The 22,862-nt window shown below is 41.0% G+C and overlaps 1 protein-coding gene across 1 annotated transcript in view; it reads right to left on the minus strand.

Annotated features, from left to right (window-relative positions):
• Positions 1-5,099, minus strand: part of GNG2 (G protein subunit gamma 2) — a 115,179-nt gene extending 110,080 nt beyond the window's left edge. The window contains exon 1 of the mRNA XM_066275980.1: positions 4,923-5,099. The gene's annotated coding sequence lies outside the window, so the exon portion shown is untranslated. The remainder of the gene's footprint in view (positions 1-4,922) is intronic.
• Positions 5,100-22,862: the final 17,763 nt, after the last annotated feature.

Raw genomic sequence — 22,862 nt, forward strand, 5'->3', positions numbered from 1 at the left:
AAACTCCATGTTTACATAGTGTGTTATATGTAAACATTACCCTCTTCTCTTTAAACAAAATAATTTAGGCTTTTTGTAAACAATTTAAAAAGTGACAAAGTATAAAGACTTTCTCTACTCATTTTCCCTTATCATGGAAGAAAGGGAAATGGTGATTTATTTTTAAAGATTTTATTTATCAATTTTAGAAAGAGGAGAGAGAGAAAGAGAGAGAGAAGGGAGGCAGTGGAAGCATCAACTCATAGTTGATTCTTGTATGTGCCTGATTGGGCAAGCCCCAGGTTTCAAACTGGAGACCTCAGTAGTCCAGGTCAACACTCTATCCACTGCATCACATGTCAGGCGTGAAGTGGTGATTCAATTGAGAGGGGAGGTATTAATCAACAGTGCAACTTTGAATATATAACTTAAATTCTGGGTCTATTTCATTATCAGTCATAGAGGGGTTGATACAGACTAGCTTGGTTCCCAAGCCATCTTCAGCTCTACCATTCCTGATGTCTTAGGCCAGGGACTAAGCCCTAATACAGCTCTGTAATTACTCTCTTCCTTGTGTAGCCATAGAACCAGGCATGAGTCCTACCCAAACTTGTGAAACAAACAGATTTGGAAAGTAAACAAAGTCAGGGGCCATGATCAGCCTGCCCCCATCCCCCTCCCCAACACACATCCACAGGGCATTACAAAAAGTTAACATGAAATCATTCAGGAACTCTTCAAACCAGTCAAGGTCAATGAATATGACCACAGCATAAAGCTCAGATACTGTCCCTGTTCAATAGAGTCTTCCCTAACCTTGCTGAACTCTCTTCAGCCCCATTTATACCCCTCTTCACCAGTTTGGGAATTGGGAGTAAAATATAAAGTGGAAAATGAAATATAAAAAGATTATATTTGAATGTGAAATTTAGATTAGAATCACATTTCATTAGCAGAAACCTGCTGTCCTAGAAATCTATTATTGTTGTTTAACTACTATATCCCTACTATAATGATACTCATTATAAAGGGTTTGGGAGTATTTAGTGCTTTAGTATCTCCTCCCTTTTTATGACACTGCTGCCTACTGGGTACTTTTTTCTCATCCAGCTAAGGGGAAACTGGAAAGACACTTAATAGTAGCCTGGTCCACACTTGACCAGCAGGGTCTCTGGTGTGAGTGCCTACATAAGGGTTTAAATTTCACTGTCAGGTTCTTGATACCACCAATTACCAGGAGCTGTGCAGATTGTCATATGGTCTCTTTTCTATTTCAAAAGTTACTTCTGAGAGAAGTATTTACTTGGGCAGGAATAATACTAATATATGTAGAAGATTAAATACAAATGTTATAATCATGAATTTTATGACATACTATGTTGAGAGATCCCACCAGTTAAAAATGTCTCTTCCAAAACAACCCAAGTTAAAAAACAAACAAACAAACAAAGTACAGGCAAAGGACTTGAATAAACATTTCTTCAAAGAATATATACAAATTGCCAATAAGCACATAAAAAGAAACTCAAAATTACTAATTCTTGAGGAAATGCATACAAAAACCACAAAGAGATATAAATTCACACACATTAGGATGGCTATTATCAAAATCAAACAACAAAAAAACCCTCCAGAAAATAACAAATGTTGGCAATAATGTAGAGAAAAAGAGAACCCTGTAGTGGGAATGTAAAATGGTGCAGGCAGACACTGTGGAAAACTGTATTGTAGTTCATCAAAAAAGTTAAACACAAAATTAACACGTGATCCATTGATTCCACCTCTGGGTACCCAAAAAGAAGTGAAAGCAGGCACTCAAACAGATATTCCACCCCCCTCATTTTGTTCTTAGCAGCATTATTCACAATAGCTAAAACATGGAAGAAATCCTGTGTCCACTGAATGAATAAACAAAATGTAGTACATACGTACAATGGAACATTATCCGACCTAAAAAAAAATGGAAATTCTGACACATGCTACAACATGGATGAACCTTGAATACCAGTGCTAAGTGAATTAAGCCAGTCACAAAAAGACAAATACTTATATGAGGTATCTAGAATATCAAATTAATAGACAGAAAGCAGAACAGTGGTTGCCAGGGGCTGGCGGAAGAAAGAAATGGGGAGTTATGGTTTAATGAGAGCAATTTTAGTTTGAGAAGATAAAACATCTAGAGATAGATGGTGGTGATGATTGTCCAACAATATTAATATTCTTAATGCCATAGAATGGTATACTTAAAAATAGTTAAAATAGAAAATTTTATAATATAGATATTTACTACAATAAGGAGTCTCCTAGAACCTTAGTGGTAGTGGCAAAGATCAATCAAGTAAATACAAATTTTTCCTTATCACCCAGGAAGAAGAAATGACATCTGAGTAACTACTATGTTCCAGCTACTGACATATCCACAACAAAAGCAAAAACAAAATCAAAATCAATGAAACCAAACAAAAAAGAAAAACGCCCCCCTGATTAAGTACTATCAACTATCAACCCCTCTTGACAATGAAGAAACTAAGTCTCTCAAATTAACAGACCAGGTCAAGTAGTAAGAACCAGTGGACAAGGCAGACATGCCTGACTCTCTACCTGCATTCCTTTCAGTACATGATGTTATTTTCTTCCACCCACAATTGTCTTTCTGCTTTGACTAGAGAGCTTTTATACTTAAAAGAGTTGGGCCTGCCTTCAGGAATAGGTTAAAAAGTCAGTCAACCAAATACATTTCCTACATGCCTACCATATGAGGCCCAGGGCTGGCTATGGGATAATGGAGTCGAGTTTCCTCTCAGCTATTGGCCATATGGCAGAAAAAAAACATTCAATTAAAATTTCAGTGTTGGTCGACTCCCTCAAAAGCCACTGAGTACCCTGGGCAAAAGCATCATGTCTTTCAATATTCCATATGGCCAGAATAAGTGGAAATAGTCTCACTTTACAGCGTAGGAGCATGTTCATCTTTTTTCTAAACCTTCTACCACTATAGTTACTGATCTGCAGTAACCCACTAATATGCTTCAGGCTGAAATTTAACAATTAAGAAAATGTTCTGTGCTGTGCAGGAAATAGGCACCTTAGTTGTTTTCTGAAAGAGAGCAGGGGGCTCTCTTGACTCTCCAGTGCCTATGAGCCAAGGTTTTATTTTCTTACTCTTGTGTGAAACACAGAGAAGAGGAAGACAGATTGTCTACACACTCCAAACAAAGCCGAGCGTTGGCATTATCTAGTGAATACAGCCTGCAGATGAGTAAGTACCAGAGGGTGAGCCCCATATTCATTCATACAGCCCAGATTCCCAACTTTCAACTTCATTTGATGATAGGCGCTTGATCAGAGAACTCCAGTTAGGGGCATTCTGGATCCCAGATCTTGCCTAGATTCCCTCGCTGGGCAGATATCTTTACATATGTTACTATAGGAGGCAAAAGGGAAGTGGAACTGTAGAATATGTGGCATGACTCGTTTTGCCCACAGATTTGATTAAATGCAGTAAATCAGGGAGTTTCATGGTTTCAACACCAGCAATATTTTGCCTCTTAGACATAGCACAGGTTTAATTTAATAAGTAACCTCAGAAAAGTAGACATTTTATCCTTTGGTACCAAAATGCTCTTATCTCTCAAAATGTGCTGCTACACCATAAATTGTGAGAAGCCAAATCAATTTCATAAAATGGCATTTTAAAAACCCTATAGCTCTTCACAATTGAGAATGGTAATAATCAGAGGCATATACATGCTCAACGGCTTGTTTAGCGTTTAAAAACCCATATTTTAAGAATTTATTACTGTCTAAATATGACCTTTTTCTTATTTTTACTCTACTGTAAGCAGTTCTTTCTCTTTTGAAAACCTATCTCCTTTTATTCTAATAACTGAAGAAAAAACCTTTTATTAGTGACCATTTATTGCTTAATTTTTAAAACCAGCTACACTAGGGATTTAAACTCTTTCTCCTACACATCATGCCAAAAGAATCCACAATGTCATTTCATATCCATTAGACCTAGTTGATGCACTTTTACATATCATTCATAAATATGAACAAGTCATGTTCACAGACTCTCACTAAGAACATTCACTGCTCAAGAAAATCAAAGAACAAAAAAATTGCATTCTGGTTTTACTGTTCCAGTCTCTCTGTGGTGTGCACAGGTACGGAAACAACCCAGCAACACTTTTACATTTTGTCCCTTGCTGAGGTTAATATGCATCTTGACCAAGAAATAAATAAAATCCATATAAACGCAAAATCCATGTATACACTGGTATCTCGTCCTGGACAAGTTAAACCTGCCACACTCCTCTGAGAGAGGATGCAACTTTAGGATAAGACCCACTGGCAAACGCTAGCTGTTTCTGAGGTTATCCTGAACGCAGCTGCACAGAGTAGAAGGAAGAAGACACTGTTGTTTTAATGGTAAACACTGCCCCTCACATATGCAATTCCACAGCCTTTGTTGGCAAATTCTGAGTACAAAAGGATTTAGTCCTCCCCCCAAAAAGCCAAATCACAGTCATTGTGCTGCTACCTAGTGCCATGTGTAGGAAAGATAATGCAATTAACGTTTCACACCACACTTACATCCCCTAAACAGGACTGCAACGCTCAGAGGACCAGCACACAGCTCCCAGCCCCAGTTGATTTCAACTCACCCCTGCTTTTCTTCCAAGAGAACTATGCAAACAGTGTCTTACATTTAGTGTGTTTTCTTGACCAGTCACCAAAGCTAAGAAGTAAAGATCTTTTTGTTTTGTTTTGTTTAAAGCAAATGTGGTTATTCAGAAAAGCCCTTCTAAAAGAACCCATCCTAATCATTTCCCCCAATCCTGAAACAATGTCCCTATCTTCCCTGATAAATCTGCGCTTAAAACCACAGGCAATGGTCATTTAAAAAAAAAAAAAAGCGACATGAAAAGCGTTTCTTTTACCTTGGCTGTGAGGCTGGCCAGAGAAGAGAGGCTTTTCTCTCCTCTGCGAGCTGATCTGTGCAGGCGAGCTCCGGCGCAGCCCGCCCAGCCCAGCCCAGCCCAGCAGTAGTAGGAGCTGCCCACGGAGCGGCGGCCGTTGTGTGTGTGTGTAGCAGCGGCGCCTGCAGTCCAGGGACTAGTCCCCACCCAGCTTTGTCTTCAGTCATCGTTCTTTCTACAGGAAGCAGCACATCTCCCACTTCCTCCTCTTCTTTGTAGCTGTGAGCTGCTTTCCTTTTTCCCTCTCATTCCATTTCAGGGCTCACTAGCCGTGTCGCCTTTTCCTGGGTTACTGACACTATTTGACTAGAAGAATCTTCTTTACTTATTTGTTCCAAGTCCCTTTGGTGCCGTTCGGTGCCTTCCTGCCCCTTCCCATTTCCCTCACCCTCACCTCCACAACCACCTTCAGCACCTGCTTCACCAGCGTCCCCCTTGCCCGCAGACAGTCCGCTCTCATCTTGAACTTGGCTCGTTTTCATTGTTGGGGTTGCTGTTGCTGAGGCTGTTCTTTGGGGGTTGGGGGAGTCAATACCCCTGCCCAGGTTCTGGTCCTGAGATCCAGCACCAGCCTCAATGGCTTCTTCTGATTCACTCTAGTCCCTTTCAAACGAGTTAGCTGGAAGCTAGCAGCGTCTTGCTGCAGCGTCTTTCTCTGTGGCCAATATTCCGGATGGCTCATTTCTCCAAGGTCTCAATACCAGTGAAATCTTGCTTAACCCAAATACTCAGAAAAGAATGGCCCCGATAAGTATTCTTGTGGGGCACGGGAGCTAAACCAAGTCCTGCAATGCTACCTGTAGCCTCTAACAATGAAGACATATGCCCAAGATTCTTGATGGTGGCAAGGAAAGGAGGTGACCCTAAATGCTATATAACCCCGAAACAGAACCCTCTTCCACACACATACATTCCCCATACTGGTAGAACTGAAAGGACCCACCTGGTCCTCGCCTGTCATTTTAGGAGATGGTGCAGCATTACGGATAAGAGCAGAGACTGCAGGAAGTCTGCTCATCCACCGGGATTTGAATCCAAACTGCCATGACTGACTGTATAAACTTGGGGAAATTATTTCATTTCTACCCTCAATTTCCTCACCTGCAAAACGGAAATGATTATAGTCACACCCCACAGCAGAAACCTGAGGGTTAAATGAGATGGTACACAATAAGGATGTACTAATTCCTGAAATATAGTAAGCGTTCAATACACATTATGAGCTGTTATTATTATTAGAGGAAGGTGAAGCTCAGAAGAGAAGTGACTCCGGCAGTCGGCAGCCAAACCTGGACCAGAACTTGTTTTGGAATTGCCCATAGTTAGTATGTTCATGATGAATTGCTGAAGCTCCTGGTGGGAATTTATTCAGCTTGCAAGTCATTCTCCCCCAGTACCAAGACAAAGTGCTTTGCAGAAGCTACAGATTAAACACAGGCTGGGGCGGGGGAATCCTTCCAGCGCTGTAAGAAACCTCTGCTCCGGAATCAGTGCCTGGAAAGTTCACCTTAACCCTCTGTTAAATCCACTCTTGCCTTAACTATTCCAGCAAGCCAATTAACACATGTTGGAAAACTAGGGCTGATGCAGGATAACTGGATGACTGGGTAAGTTACCAGGTAAGCCTTCCTAGACCACCTTGGGGACAACCTCACATTAGTCTAGAATTCAATTCTTTTTTTTTACAGAGACAGAGAGAGTCAGAGACAGACAGACAGGAATGGAGAGATGAGAAGCATCAATTATTAGTTTTTCGTTGTGCGTTGCGACACATTAGTTGTTCATTGATTGCTCTCTCACATGTGCCTTAACCGTGGGCCTTCAGCAGACCGAGTAACCCCTTGCCCGAGCCAGCATCCTTGGGTCCAAGCTGGTGAGCTTTTTGCTCAAACCAGATGAGCCTGAGCTCAAGCTGGCGACCTTGGGGTCTCAAACCTGGGCCCTCCACATCCCAGTCTGCTGCTCCATCCACTGCGCCACCGCCTGGTCAGGCTAGAATTCAATTTTTATGAAATATTCTGAGATAGTCCTAGAACGCTCTTTGTTTTCATTTGATATCTCATGAGCAGAGTTATTTCTCCCTAGAAATCTTTTTTATCAAAAAAGACCCCGATGTCAACTCACTAACATTAGAAAATTACAAATGGACTGTTTTAAGATAAAAAATGAGAAACTACTTTTTTGAACCACCAGCAAACAGAATTGTTGTAGTGGGAGAAAATTGGATATAGATTCCCACAGCCTCCTGCAACTCTGAAAATCAGACATGAATTACTTACAAATCAGGAATCTTGGTGCCAAAGGTTATCAGAAGCTTTTACAAAAATTTAAATATACAGTGTGTCCGTAAAGTCATGGTGCACTTTTGACCGGTCACAGGAAAGCAACAAAAGACGATAGAAATGTGAAATCTGCACCAAATAAAAGGAAAACCCTCCCAGTTTCTGTAGGTTGATGTGGCAGCATGTGCGCATGTGCAGATGATGACATAACACCGTGTATACAGTGGAGCAGCCCACAGCCATGCCAGTCGAGATGTGGACAGTACAGAGGAAAGTTCAGTGTGTTCTGTGGCTCACTAAATTCGAATCTGTGACCAAAGTGCAACGTGAATATCGGCGCATTTATAACGAAGTGCCACCACATAGGAATAACATTACTCAGTGGGATAAGCAGTTGAAGGAAACTGGTAGTTTGGTGGAGAAACCCCATTCTGGTAGGCCATCAGTCAGTGACGAGTCTGTAGAGGCTATACGGGATAGCTACGTAAGGAGCCCTAAAAAATCTGTGCGTGAGCCCACATCGAACTGCACTGAATAGGTATGAAACTGGGAGAGTTTTTCTTTTTTTTTGGTGCAGATTTCACACTTCTATCATCTTTTGTTGCTTTCCTGTGACGGGTCAAAAGTGCACCATGACTTTACAAACACACTGTATATGATACCGAGTCTAAGAAAAATGAGAAGCACAATTATTAATGGTTGTAAAGATTAGAGCAACAAATCTTTGGTTAATTTCGGACTAGTGGATTCTGGATTCCACTAATCTAAGTCTGGATTCAAATAGATCTTTTTCATTTATTTTTTAATCCTTTCTCTTTCTCTTCCCTTCTCACACCCCTCTCAACCATCGGAGAGTGGCTGGTACTTATCTTCTTGTCTATATCGAAAAAATCCTCTCAGACAATAACATCTCCAGCAATCCAGCTGCCTTCAGCTGGGCTCTTCATCTTTGGCCCCTTATAAAACTCTCAGTAGATGAGTCTGGCCATTGCTGGGAAGTAAAAACTAGACTTTTAAGATCATTTTCTTCCTGTCATTAACCTCATTGCTTTCAAAAGGTCCCAATAACCTCTTTTTTTCTAGAGAGAAAAGAAAAATGTGGGGGTGTAGGTTGGCTAAGAGAGAAGATTAATCCAGTTCAGAGCTCTTAACACAAGTGTGGTTAAGTATGCATACTAAGTCTGTAGAGTGTTCACTTCTTAGGAGATAGAATTACATCTCACCATTAACAGTCCACGCCATCAGTAACTAAATATGAAGCTATCCTGGATACGTTTTATCAATGCATGAAACAAAAACCATTCATTAATGCCCTATTTGTAGGCATTGATGGCTTGTATTTCTTACATGTATCTGGTAGAAGAGGTAGGTGGTAATAAAGAGAACCGCATTTTGGCCTGGCATTTCTCTTGCATTATTGAGCATTCTAGCTAGATGTTTCTTGGAGTTCCTTAATATGAACATTCCCCAAATTACATATATTGCTTCATTCAAAGCTTGTTCCCCTTTCTATATTGCTATTCCATTTAATGAGGAATACAAACCAGCTGCCAACAGCAGAATATAAAAATAATATCAGAACCATTTATCTTTGTTGCTTCACATGTGATTTAAAGTTCCTCACCCTTTCATTCCTACCACCAAGCTATTTCTTTGAGCAACTCCCCCCCCATTGCCCTGCTAGCATCTTATTATATAAATTCCTCAACTTTCCCTATGTGACTCCAATTCTCCTTCCTACCTCCTGTCTCTCTACTTAACCAGAACCACTAGAAGTACGTATCTGAAATGAAGAGTTGAGCCTGTCACTCTGCCTGGCTAAAATTTTTCAGTACCCGCCCTCCCCATCGCTTTCAGGATACAAATTCTTTTGCACGTCATGCATACAAGGCATTCAGAAATGTTACCCAACTATAATCTAACCCCATTATCTAACCTGTTGCAACCCCGCATCTACCCATCCCACCTCCACCTCTGCAGGTTTCTCATGGAGCCATGCTCTTTTCTCCTCTCTATCCTGCTACACACTCTTGCTTCTGGCAACAAAGCCCTTATTCCTCCCTGCTGGCAACCCCTTCTTATCTCAGCAGGTTCAGCTTCTCTCAGAAACCTTCCCTGACCACACAAGCAGAGCCCGGGGCGTCTTGCTCTGGAAGGGCATGGTCCCTTACCTCTACCTCCATTTCTGCAGTAACTGCACAGTTTCAATGAGTTGTTATATGTCCACCTCGCTCATTTGTATTTGAGCCCCTTAAGGCTAGAGCCATATTCAATTCATCCCTGCTCGTCACATATGAGGTAGTTAACAGATGTTTGTATAACAAAAAGACATCTCTGGCAGAACTTCCAAAACTGCTTTTTTATTCCTTTTGGTGCCTAAGGAGGAAGCAAAAAGGAAGTTTCTGATTTGAGAAGTTGGTCACGAGACAAGAAACAATAGTCTATTTTTTTTTTTTTTTTGCAAATTGTTTGCAAAAAACCATGGTACATGCATACCAGATTCTAATTACACTGCTCACAAAAATTAGGGGATAATTTATAGCTTCATATTCACTTTGAAATATCCCCTAATTTTTGTGAGCAGTATAGTTGTTACATAGGTAATGCTAAAGAATCCTGGGGCAAATTCTGGTTCCATTCTGCAGCAAAATGCTTAGAAAGGACACTCTGGCAATAAAAAGTAATTTTTTAAAAAGAAAATTTAAAAAGAAATAGAAAAAAAAAAAAAGGAAAAAAAGTGATTCTTCACTTGCATTTCTGGATGAACTTTAAAAAGACGAATTTATAAGCCAGAAACACTTTTCACATTCCCTCCTGCACGCTCCAGTTTTGCCACCTCACAGCTGTCCTAGAGCCTCTCATATGTCAAATCCTCCAACTCCTCCTCTAATCTCTTTACACTATTATTTCTCTCCCCCTCATCCCCCTTGCAATGCCCAGCTACTTCTTTACTATTTTGATTGACTTGCCTTTTCTGGCCAAGACCTCTCTATTCTCCTTGCACGTGTCAGTCGTGGTCTCTCTCTGTCCTTTCTTAGTTTATTTATCAGAAAGGAGCCACAGACTGCAGCAGCAGTGCCACTCCTGGAGTGTATGCGTGGGCTGTGATGAAGAGGTCAGAGTGAAATGGGAATAAGGTGAATTCATAAATAAATCTTGTCCACTTATATACATTGATGATACATTTAATGGCTTGCTTAGTTGTGCTAAATGGTAATTAAGAATAAATAATGAATCATTGAGTTATTATTTTATCACATAAAAATAAAAACAAAATTCCAGGCATTTCTTGGATTACTTCAAGGGACTAGAAATCTCTCTGTAGACTTCTTCACAAAGAGGCAGAATCACGATCTGATCTGTGTGTTGTCCCAGAATCATTCCCTCCCTCCAGACATCTGAGCCAACCCCCAGCTGTTAGGAGCCAAGAAGACTGAATCTTATTTGGTCTAAAGAGAGTCAAAGGGTAGGGTGAACAGAATGAATCTTTCTTAAGAGAGAGGCACTGACCCTCATAAATGAAAACTGTCAGTCTCTGTCTCATAGCCCAGCATAAAAGCTAGGAGGTCAAGGGGGTTACAGAATGATGGCCAACTCTTCCTCCAGAGAGAGCAAAACATTAGATGCAAGAGTTCTCCTTTCCCTTTGCCCTGGGCTGGGCTAACTAGGGATTAAGTGGAATGGTGTGAAGCCCCCAAATTCTTCTCTGACATTGCCTGAAATGTTACCAAAAGTGGACTCTTTTGGGTTTGTAACCCAAATGTGTATATATATATATGTATGTGTTACATACATACGGCCCTGGGAGGCTGTCAGTGATGAATTAGTTCTAAAATCTTGCTCTCCTAACACCTCATGGAAAAAAACCAATACAAGTGTTAATGGGAAGTAGAAGAGGACAGGCTGGGGGGCCAAGGGTAGGCAGGAGCTGGGAAGGCTGGAGGAGGAGGGTTAACTGTGAAGGCCCTTTCAATGATGAATGACACTGAGTATGGAAGGACACAGAAGGAAGGAGGCAGGAAATGGGGAGGGAGGCAGAGGCAGAGCTGGAAGTAGGTAAGAAAGAACTGTTAGAGGTATGGATGTGGCTCCAAAGAGCTGTGCCCAGGGGGAGTTTGGCCAGCTTATGTGAGAACAAAGGCTAGATACTCCTTGAGTAGAGAAACTGTCTGGTACTTGTCTGAAGTTCCGGTCTTCTCATAAGCAAGTGTTCCAAACACTGCACCAGCAGAAGGTGGAGCTGGATTGTCAACTAGGGCAATAGAAGAATTTAAACCAAATGCATTATTACCATAAAAACAGAAAGAAATAATACATGTCCCCTCTAATACAGAAAAAAAAAAAACAAAAACAGGGACAACAGGAAACGAGCAATGAGATCAAGAACGGAGTCAGCAACGAAGTATGACAAAGGTTAGGGAACATTGTGCACATGCAAAGCTTTGGAAAGGCAATCTTTTGAAAGGAATGTCAGAATTAAAGGATAAAATCAGGGAGAGTAATATCACAGGAGTACATCATTTTGAAGTGTCTTGGGAAGAAAGCTATTGAATAATAGTTTGTATGCAAGGCAGAAAGACCTGATTTTTCTGTGCCAACTATGTTGACCAGACAGGGTGATCTATTTCGATTATAAATAGGTAGGTGAAAGTCTGGAGAATGAAAGGTGTTTGGAGGCATTCTGTCTCTGCTGGTTTCCATACTGTAAAGAATATTTACAGGTTTGTTTATGATCACCCCAGCTGTATTTTTCTCCTAAGTTTGTGGTTTTCATTTTGACTTTTCCTGTAACAGAATTTCAGAAACAGAACCACAGGAGCTGAGGAGAGAATTGTGATGGTAAGTGTTGGGTGGTGACTCTGTGTCTTCTGCCAGAGTCCCCTTGAGTCTAATAACTAGACTGCACGCTCCCTGAGGACAAGGAGCTTTCCCTTCTGTGTAGTCAGCACCTTGCCCAGTGCTTGGCATGATGTGTGCGCTCAGTACACATCTGTTAACTTGAAGTGAATCTAAACAATTAGGCCCCAGGGAAGAAAGTTATGAGTACTACTGGCCACTCTGAAAATACAAGAACATACATTTTATAAAATTCTAAGAGAATGAGCAAACAAACCACTAAAGCGCTTTAAAATATTACCAAAAATGTCCTTGGAAATCAGAAAATGAGAAGAGGATGTGGTAAGGAAGAAAATGTAATATTGATGTTGAAAAAGGAAAGACTCTGAAGAAATACTATTAAACCAGGAGGAAATCTGTTATTTACTTAGGTTATAATAAAGTCCCACTATATAAAGCTTTGTCAATTGATTGTTTTCCTTGCAAATCTGTAAACTTGGAAGGTAAATTTTCGGTAAAGCAAAACATTTGATATAAGTTCCTACAATATGTTACAACAATGATTTCAGTCGCTGTATTGAGAAGTTATTCAACACTCTTTAAATGTTACTTGTATGGTTACACAGGAAAATTTCAACAGAGAAGAATTTTGTGGTATACAAGAAATCTCCAATTACTGACTTGGCAAAAATAATAAATAAGATTCTTTAGCAAATTGCTACTTTTACATGTATGATTTTCTAAAAGAAAATGGCTGAGTTAGGTATCCCCCTCCTCCACAAACCATCTCTTGCTGGTCCTGTTTATAGCTCTTATCACACTGTATTATCATTGTGTGTTTCCCTTTCTCCATCCTCCATCACGTGTGGAATTCTAGAATACACAGATAATGTATTACTCAGGGATATATCTCTTGTACCTCCCACCATGCTCAGTGAATAGCCCATAGTAGGTATGCAATAAACACTTGTTGCATATATGACAGAAGCAAAAGCATTTCAGGTGAGGCATAGAGACTAATTCTAGAAGATTAAAATAAAAAAATATGTAGGTTTATTTATAATTTAAAAAATCATTAAGTCCTATATATAGTCTGTTAGTAAGCAAGTTTGTCACTATTTATACATTGTCATGTATGGTTGTGTTTTCAAATGAAAAAAGTAGGTTACTTGCTTAAGATCTGTTATTGTCATTGAGTCCTTCCTTCCCCACTCAAATACTGGAATTCACCCAGACCACAGCAAGTCATTTGCTTGCTATTAAAATATTTATGTACATTCCAACCAACTCTCCACCCCAAATATTTGCATCTAGAAAGTAGTTATACTAACTGAAAACTGACAGCAAAAATGGCTTAAAAACCACCAATACACTATAATCACACTTGGCACGCTGGCATTAGAATGAAAAGCTACTTAGCTGCATCTTTACTTAAGGATTACACACACCAATGACTTTATGTCTGAAGGTGACAACAATAATCACAATAATAGAGTCAAGAGGTAAGAAAGGTGTGCATGTCATAGCTGAGGAGATACCACTAGGAAAAAAAATATTTCAAGGATAAAGTTAAAGTGTTCACGATGAATGAATTTGCTTAATTATTAGTAAGAGTTTATTCTGTAAATGTCTAAGGAAATTCTTCAAAGACCCACTACTTATGAAAATCCTCATATGGGAGAATTTCTACCTCTAAATTTTTAGGAAGAGAACCATGTGCTTACCTTGTTTAGCCAGCATCTTGATAGTGTCTAGTACATAGTAAGCACCCACTAAATCTTTGTTAAATGAATGACTGAACCTTATTTATAATAACAGCAGAAACCCACCATTCACATTTATAGTATGTGTAAACGGCGAGTTTTAGTATTTATGAGATAAAAGCTGCTAGTCTGGGTACACATGGTGAAACTAGGAGTACCTCATTACCAAAAGGAGTTACAATGAAGACCGTTGCATAGATTTTGTGAGGAGCAATACGTCTGCACATGTGGTATTACGTCACATCTTTTCACCCACACTGATAATCAGCTTGTCTCCTCCACTCTAATGGAACCCACTTCATAACACAAAGGGATTCATTTCTCCAGCTTTGTATCTGGAAAAGTGTTCATTTGTAATGCACACTCTAGGGCTGATGGAAGAGAAAAACCATTGTTCTACCCTCTCTAGATGGGGTTCCAATGTTCCTGAGGTTGCTTTCTTCTGGTCAAATGAGATAAAACGTCGTGACCATGGGCTCCGTGGAGTACCTGGATGCCCAGGAGAAATGTTTTCTGCTGTGATCTGCTCTCTCCAACCATCAGTGGCCAGAGGTTGCAATCCATTTAGCCTCATAGGTGCCACAGAGGAGAAGAAGTTTCCACAGGTGCCCTTGGAAGATTTCAAGAATGAACAGAAAAAGGAACATAAGGAGGCAGATTGGGTGGAAGGGGTTTTTCTCATGAGAGCCATTTTCAAAATAAAACCTCTGAAAAGAGAACTCAACTGAGAGCCTCAAACAAAATATGACTTAATTTACTTTTACAAGGACAGAATAGAAAAGTTTAGTTTTGAAATTAAGGGGAAAAAATACCAACAACTCAAAGGAATGACAATAGAGAATAAAAGATGAAAAAAGAGAAAGGACCAAGGGACAACTGCGTTGCTTGCAAATTTTTTTATAACCTTCCAATTTACAAAGAATGGGGATGCTACTGGAATTGGTCATTTATTTAATTTAATTTAATTTATTTTGTTTAATTTTATTATATTATTATTATTTGTATTTTTCTGCAGTGAGAAGTGGGGAGGCAGGCAGACAAACAGACTCCCTCATGTGCCCAACTAGGATCCACCCGGTAAGCCCACTAGGTGGCGATGCTCTGCCTATCTAGGGCATTGCCCCTTTGCAACCGGAGCCATTCCAGCGCCTGAGGTGGAGGCCATGGAGCTGTCCTCAGCACCTGGGCCAACTTTGCTCCCATGGAGCCTTGGCTGTGGGAGGGGAAGAGAGAGACAGAGAAAAAGTAGAGGGAGAGGGGTGGAGAAGCAGATGGGAGCTTCTCCTGTGTGCCCTGGCTGAGAATCAAACATGGGACTTCCACATGCCAGGCCAATGCTCTACCACTAAGCCAACTGGCCAGGGCTTTGGAATTGGTCATTTAAAAGCATTTACTTTTTACCTGAAATTGGGTATAATTTATACATCCAAATATACAAGTATTTGTTGGAAGCTTAGTAGGTGCCAGCCGGAAACAAAATAAGCTGTCTTTTATCTCATGAAGTTCATATGATAGTAAGAAAATAAAAAATAAAATAGTGCATAATTATATGATATCTCAGGTACCATTAAGTCCTGTGAAGGGAAGTCAGACCAAAGAGAAACAGTGGTGGGAATGTATGCAATATTTTAAGTAGGATGGTCATGGAAGGGTGCTGGTTGTTCTCTGATCTCCACCCGGCCGTCACCCATTTCAATTCATTCTCCACCTTTCTTTGCTTTGCTCTGTACCCCATGGCATCTCCAAAAGAGCCCCAATTAGTCTTGGATCCCGCTGTTCACACCCTTGTGTGATCTCCTCGCCGATACGAACTCAGAACTAATCTGTATGACTAATACAATGAGGCTGAGGTGACAGTGTGTGATTTTCAAGGCTGTGTCATAACAGGCAAGATCATTTCCCTGTTGGCCTCTTGGATCACTCACTCTGGGGGAAGCCAGGTGCCACATTGCAAGGACACTCAAGCAGCCCTGTGGAGAGGCCCAGATGGGGAGGCTTTTTGGTCTTCTGCCAACAACCACCAACAGCTTGCCAGGTGTGTAAACGAGCCACCTTGGAATTGGACCCTACACCCTACACAAGCCTTCAAATAAGTGACCACTGGGCTGCCATCTTATGAGACCCGGCACTGAAAACATCAAGCAAGATAAGCTGCTTCCAAAATTCTGACTCACAGAAACTGTAAGAGATAATAAATGTTTATTGTTTGAAGCCACTGTGTTTTGGGGTAATTTGTTACGCAACAATACAGAACTTGTATAGTACCCACTACTACATTGCCCTGACTGCCCTGGACTCTGGTTTCTAGCTGTGCATGGCCAATGTGCAGATAGTGAGGTCAGTGTGTTTATTCCTCTGTGTGTTTATTCTGCTCTGGCCATGGTTCCCTTTCTCACTCACAGCAGCCCAACAAGTCTCCAGGCCTGCAGCTCTCTCTGTGATCCTATGTCATTATTTCTTCCCTTTGCCCTTTCAAGCCTACAAGTGGCATCAGACCTTGCAGTTGGTTTCCTTAACGCTGCACATACCTCTGTAACTAGTCCTTGTAGTCTCCTAAAATTAATGTGGCTTCTATTTTGTGCCAAGACCCAGGCTGATATGAAAGGCCTTCTGTAGGAGAGGGTATTTGGAGACTTGAAGGAAGTGAGGGAAGGAGGACTCCTAATATGCTGGGAAGAGTATTCCAGCCAATGCAAAGATCTCAAGATGAAGGAATGCTTGGTGTCTTCAAAGAATAGCAAGGTGGTCGGTGTGGGCAGAGCGGAATGCACAAATAAGAAAGTGTCGGGGAGGTGAGGATGGAGAGGTCAGCAGGAGCCATATCATATAGGGTTTTGAGGGCCATGGTTATATTCTGAGTGTCATATACAGCCAGGGGGTGGGTGGTGTAAGGACCAAGAAAAGATCAAATTGTTAGATTCAGGAAAGTGTGCTGGGATTGCCAGAGTGTAGGAGCAGAGACAGGGAGGTAATGATAGGGTCCCTGTAAGGCTGAGAACAAAGGAAGACAAACATTTGCATTCCATTGGTCAGAGACCCTTATCAGAAGTTAATGCTTGCAATTTGCCAATGACCTAGACCCAGCCTCTGTTGCTACTGGGTGCGACCTCCCTTAGCAAATAGGTAACCGCCACATCTGCTTCTGTATAATGAATGCTTGCTTACTTAGGATATATAAGGACCTTGCTGTAAGCTCCAGGGGCGATTCCCGTTTGTAGCTCCTTGTGAGTAAGGTGTCTCCGGACACCTGGAAATTTGCCCCTGCGCAGGCTAAACTGGCCAATAAAGAAACATCTATATTCCTGAAAGTCTCCGACGTTTGTTCTTGTACCCGGTGCATGCTACAGGTGGCAAGTGGTCTGAACAGGGCATGGCGTGATCTAACTTGCAGGGTGAGAGCAGGATACAGGTAGACCTAATGGAACTTGGCAGACCAGTAAGGAGGCTCCTTTAGAACTTAGAAAGATGATGCTGGCTTGACTATGATGGGTAATAAAGGTAGAGAGAAGAGACTGAATTCAGCATATATTTTGAAACCAGTCCTGTAAGAATTGCTGCTAAATTGAACATGAGGGAAGAGTAAGGCAGACACTAGAGTGAAGGGTGAATGCTGGAGCCAGTTACTGACACAAACAAGAGGGAATGGAGGGGGCAGTTTGGAGGAAAAGGGGGTGGAAATCAAGAGTTGGTTTATTTCATCCTCAAAGAGAAGAAGAGTAACGTGCTTTTTTCAAAAAAGAAAAAAGAAAATGGGAGGATTTTTCTCACTTTACAAAGAAAAAGATCTATATCACAGAATAATATTTCGATCTCTGGCCTATGAAGAGAGTGTCATTAGAAGACTTAAAATCAAGCAGTGTATTGTCAACTTTATTTATAAATGTGATCAGTTATGGGTCAGTTCTGGCTCCCCAAAAGTCAGACTAAATAAATCCAGGAGCCAAATCTGTTCCAGGGGTCCACGGCTCCTATTGTCTGTTATAAAACATAATCTGCCGTATCAAGTGATGGTTCTAATTATCATGCCTGTAAAAGATAATCTCCCCAGCTAACCTCACATGACTTTCTTTAAAAAAAAAAAAAAAATTGAAATATGACAACCTTCAGCTCCAGAAGCAGATGTGGCAGGAAACAAGACTTAACAGACACTTCCGTTTTTCTTGGGACAGCACCCTTTGCCCCACTTCCGCCGTTCAGGCTCCTTCTTACCGTAAAAGTAGAGCTGTGCCCTCACCCAAATCGAGACACTCATGCTCCTTACACAACATCGGTTACCTGCTTTTCCTCTGCGGACCTGAGGCTTTAAGGCAATGCAGTGGGGAGCCTCTGCTTACACACTTCCTGCTACAGCCTTGCTAGGAGACCCAGCAGCACCCTCTGCGCTCTGGGGGAGAAGGAAACGCCTCTGGCCTTCACCTGTTGTAACAGTTGCCACCCCTCCCTCACACTCTCCTCCCTCTCCAGCATGCTTTGTGATGCCAGTACAGTTGTCTTGATGCCCACAGGCATTTCTGTTGTTGTGTTCATAATAACCTCTGTCTAAAAATTCCGTAGGCTTCCTGGAAAGGACATAGCCGACTGACTGTGATAAAATGGACTTCTCCTCCCTTCCCCCTTCTGGTTACCATGGCAACTCTGAATGACTGATTTCCTGGTTGCCATGTAAATGCAGTGGGATCCCATCCACTGCACCACACAAAGACGTCAGGAAGAATGGTGAGAAAACAAAACTCATATTTAAAAAAGACAAAGAATTTCATCTCAAGCTTTTTTCTTACACAAAAGTGGAGGAAAGGAAACAATCGTAAGTATAAAAATAGTGCTCTTCCCAAGGTAGGAGTGAGTGTGTCTCTCCCTCATTGGAAGGAAGACTGGAAAAGAAGGGGAAATCCCTCATTTGCTGCAGGAGGAGTTGGCATGGTGACAGGAAGACAGATGCCGGCCTCAGGTGGCTAGAACCCTTTAGCAATCAGTCAGAGTCCCACTGAGAAGAAATCTGAAATATTTAACTGGAGTGGGAGAATTAAGTTCTATTGAAAACAAAACAAAAAAGCAGATCTCATGGACATTTTTTAGAATTCCTTTTATTTCTACAGTTTAGTAATTTTAGAGTTAAGCTTCCAATGCTCTAATTCAATTTTGCTTGATGATGAATCATTTCTATCCAACAATTTTGCAAAAGATAACAAAATGCAGTTGTTTTTCTGTTTTTTAAAATGATTTGTAACACCCTGTTAAAACCACATGCCAAAATTTGATTAATCCAGATGTCTGTGGTTTCGATAGCCTGGTCATTACCTATGCTTAGCAATATCTATAAAGAACACTGGCATGTAAAGGGAAATGTAAAATATATTTTGTATTATCCTCTCTGTATAGAAAAACTAAGCTTATTGATAACTCACCTCCCAGACTTTTCATCAAATCTTAGAATCAAATGGTTTAAAATTAATGTATTGTTCCTCCCCCAAAAATCTTTCTACCTTTTGACAAATATTTTATATAAAGAGTTTTAAAAACCTAATCAGAAAGAATTTTCATAGTTTTGCTGAAAAACTCACACTATTATTTTTTATGATAAAGTGTACTGTTGATTTTCGGAAGCTTAAGTCACGAGGTCATTTCTGAACACCTACCTTGTGGGAGGTAGGAGCTGTGAAGAGGTGGAGCATCCCATGTTTTACAGGTGCTCAAGAATGACCCCGAGAGATAAAACTCTACACCTGGGTAGTCCAGGGTCAAAGCAGATGGATCCAGGGGGCGTAACTGCCACCTCTTAATATTATTTCTGGCATTCAACACTGCCTCATCACAAAAGCTAGCATGTTCCAAACTGGGTCAATAAATATCACACGGGGTAAAAAGTCGGGGCAGGAAATTCAGAGCTTAAATAATTTTGCAAAATCTTGGGTTTAAGAATGTGAGACAGTTTTATTTACTGCAGAACTTCTCAGAGCTTTTGATTTTGTGGTGACTCTAGAAGGTGAGAGAATATGGCGTTTCTCGTGTTTCTGACCATGGAACAATGTCTTGATAGAACAGTTCTTAGTTCTTCTGAGCTGACTTTGAGAAATGCTGAGCCAGATTTAATTTAAAAATATGTGGACTTTTACTAATGATTTAAAATTATAAAAATTTAAAAAGTGATTGGCTGCATACCATTCTCATGGGAAGGAACCACAACTGCTTAAAGTACCTTTTTGGGACTAAGTCTCAAGTTGGAGATATTGCGGCTTCAATTTGACCACACTGACTCTCTTTATATGACAAGCTCCTACTCAGCTGAGAAAAACAGAGTTGACAGCAACCTCCCCACTGCTGAAGCCGTTGGGAAAAGCAGCTCCTCTGCTCCACCTCACTCTGCTGCTTTAAGTAAGAACCATGTCAGGGGACAATGTAAGCAGATGAGCCCCTACCCAGCCTAGTCTACTCTGCCCAGAGGAGATGAAGAGAGGGTTGAGCCAAACAGGAAATAATTAATGGGACCAGATTGTTTTAACAAACAGAAGTGTCTGAAGAGTTAAAGTATGGAATGAAATATTGTTCAGGTAGCTTGCAGACCAGAGGAGAAGGAGAGACAACTTGACCAAAGTTATTAGCAGCCATTTAAAAGATAAAATAGGACCATGTTTTTACCTCAGTAGATTGGGTATCTGTAATCAAACTGATTAAGTAGCTGTGTCAGCCAGGTCAACAATTGGAGGAGCACAGCTGGGGGCCACTGAGAAGAGGAAGCAGAGAGGAGATGGGTAGATTTTGCCTGGGTTACCAGGAGAGTCTCTAGGACAGAGGTGGCAATTGAGATGGTAGCCTAGGGCCAAAAAGAGAAAGAGAACTTTGTAGGCTGAAGTCACTGCCTGTTCAGAGGCATGAGGGTGGGACAGAGTGTGGCTCATTAAACCATGCATGGTTTGGCATAGTCGGAGCAAATGCCCAGGGTGTGTTGATGGGATACACCATGGATTGAAGAGGCAGCCTGGGCAGTTTGGGAAGTACTTTCCATAACATTTCAACCAATGTGGAAAAATGGGGAATTATCGAAGACATTAGTCCGAGGGCTAATACCACCAGGTTTGCATTTTGGAGAAACCATTTCATGATGAGGTGGGTAGGCTTTGAAAGGAGTGAGGCAGAAGGTGAGAGCAGAGTAGACACAAAATATTTGAGAGTATTCCATAGCACTAAACAGTCAAGTGTCTGGGAATGTCTGGGAGGAGAAGAGCAAGAAAGAAGACACGAAGGTTACTCTCAAGAGTGAAACAACCAGAGTAGATGGTATGCCTTCACATATCCATTCAACCATTATTCATTGGCATGAATATAAAAGCGATATCTCTTTTCTCTCTTTGCCCCAAAGAACTTCCCTATAATTTAACATGAGAATTGTGTTAATGATAAGCACCTAAAACAGTACAGGTAATTCTAACTTGATTGAGTGGTTAGTCTCTCCTGCTTTGCAGGAGAGGGTCTTTTGCTGCAACATTTCAGTTTGCTTCCTTCATGGCAGGAAGATTGGCAGCAGAGTTCTCCAGAGGAAGAGGGTTTTTTTTTTTTCCTGTCTTAAGTTCTGGCAAATAACTCTGCTTTATGAAAAAAGAGTCAGACATGGACCCCTGCTCTGACAACATAGGTCAAACTGCCAACTCGTTAAATTACTGCTGGACCCCGCAACGCCATTCCTGTTCTGGGAGAGTGAGTGGCCAGCTTCCCAGCACTTTTGTTTAGGTGCACAGAGCCCTGTAGCTGCTGCAAAAGAATGTCTGCCTGCCAATCACAGGTTCAATTAATGATGTTGACAGCTCTCAAAGACACGGAAAGAAGGTACACAGTGCATCGCTCTGGTGAAGAACTGGGAGAGATGTTTGTTCTCTCACTTTTCATCCAAAAATAACACCTATTAAAATCAGATTTTTAGAAAACTTTCAAAACATCAATGCCAGACTGAATGATTCTAATTGCACCTTCTTTCACGAGTCCCTTTGTCTAGACTAGATGTTATCAGGACAATTGTCTCACATCTGAATAAGCTGTTACAGAGTTCTGGCTCTGAATAGGAGGGTTTGCGAGGACCTCAGTTCCATTACTGAGTAGGTCAGGAGAGGGCAAATCAGCATGACATCATGGTGTCCATCTAGGTTAGACAAGAAAGGAAGCCTTTTAGACAATAGAAAAATAATATACAGTGGAATAAAAACTTTCTTAAGCGGAATATCCAGAAATCGGCATGTTTCCCTCATGGAACATTCTGGGTGAAGAGTTAACTTATGTTAAACATCTTTCTCAAATACATTAGATTATATTTCATGTACAGTCTACTGACCATAAGGTGTTCCTTTTTCATGACCAAGTGTGCACCGTCTGGGGGCTGTCATTACGGCCATACCAGAGCCCTGAAGGAAGGTATTTCATTGAATCTCTGCCTAGCTCCGCAGGCTGGAAGTCACATCTGTTTTTCACAATAATTTCCTACTTCCTACAGAATGATATTCTCATTCGCCTCTCTTTTCCTCCCATTCTTTTTCTTCCATGTGCCCTAATATTTTTCTTACTCATTTTATTTCCTTTATACTAGTCTTGTTAAAATATTATCTTGAACTCTGAAGCCAGATTACCTGGTTTCAAATCCAGGCTCCACCACCTACTACTGGCTATGTGCCCTCTCAGTGCTTTAGTGTTCTCATCTCTAAAATGAGCTCAATAATAGTAATTCCCTTATTGGACCATAGTGAAAATTATATGAATTAATACAGAATAGCAAGGGGCACTTTTTCCACTAGAGCCTCTAACACAGGATGCCCAAACCTGGACAAAAGGCAGAATCACCTGGGGAGATACTTTATTTATTTATTTATTTATTTAGTGACCAGTAGGGGGTGGGGTGGGGTCAGATAGGGAAAGACAGATAGGAAGAGATAGAGATGAGAAGCATCAATTCTTTGTTGTGGCTCCTTAGTCTCCTTACTTGTTCATTGATTGCTTTCTCATATGTGCCTTGACAGGGGTGTAGGGGTCAGGGGGAG

Source organism: Saccopteryx bilineata, chromosome 4 (genome assembly GCF_036850765.1).
Source record: "Saccopteryx bilineata isolate mSacBil1 chromosome 4, mSacBil1_pri_phased_curated, whole genome shotgun sequence".
Lineage (NCBI taxonomy): Eukaryota > Metazoa > Chordata > Mammalia > Chiroptera > Emballonuridae > Saccopteryx > Saccopteryx bilineata.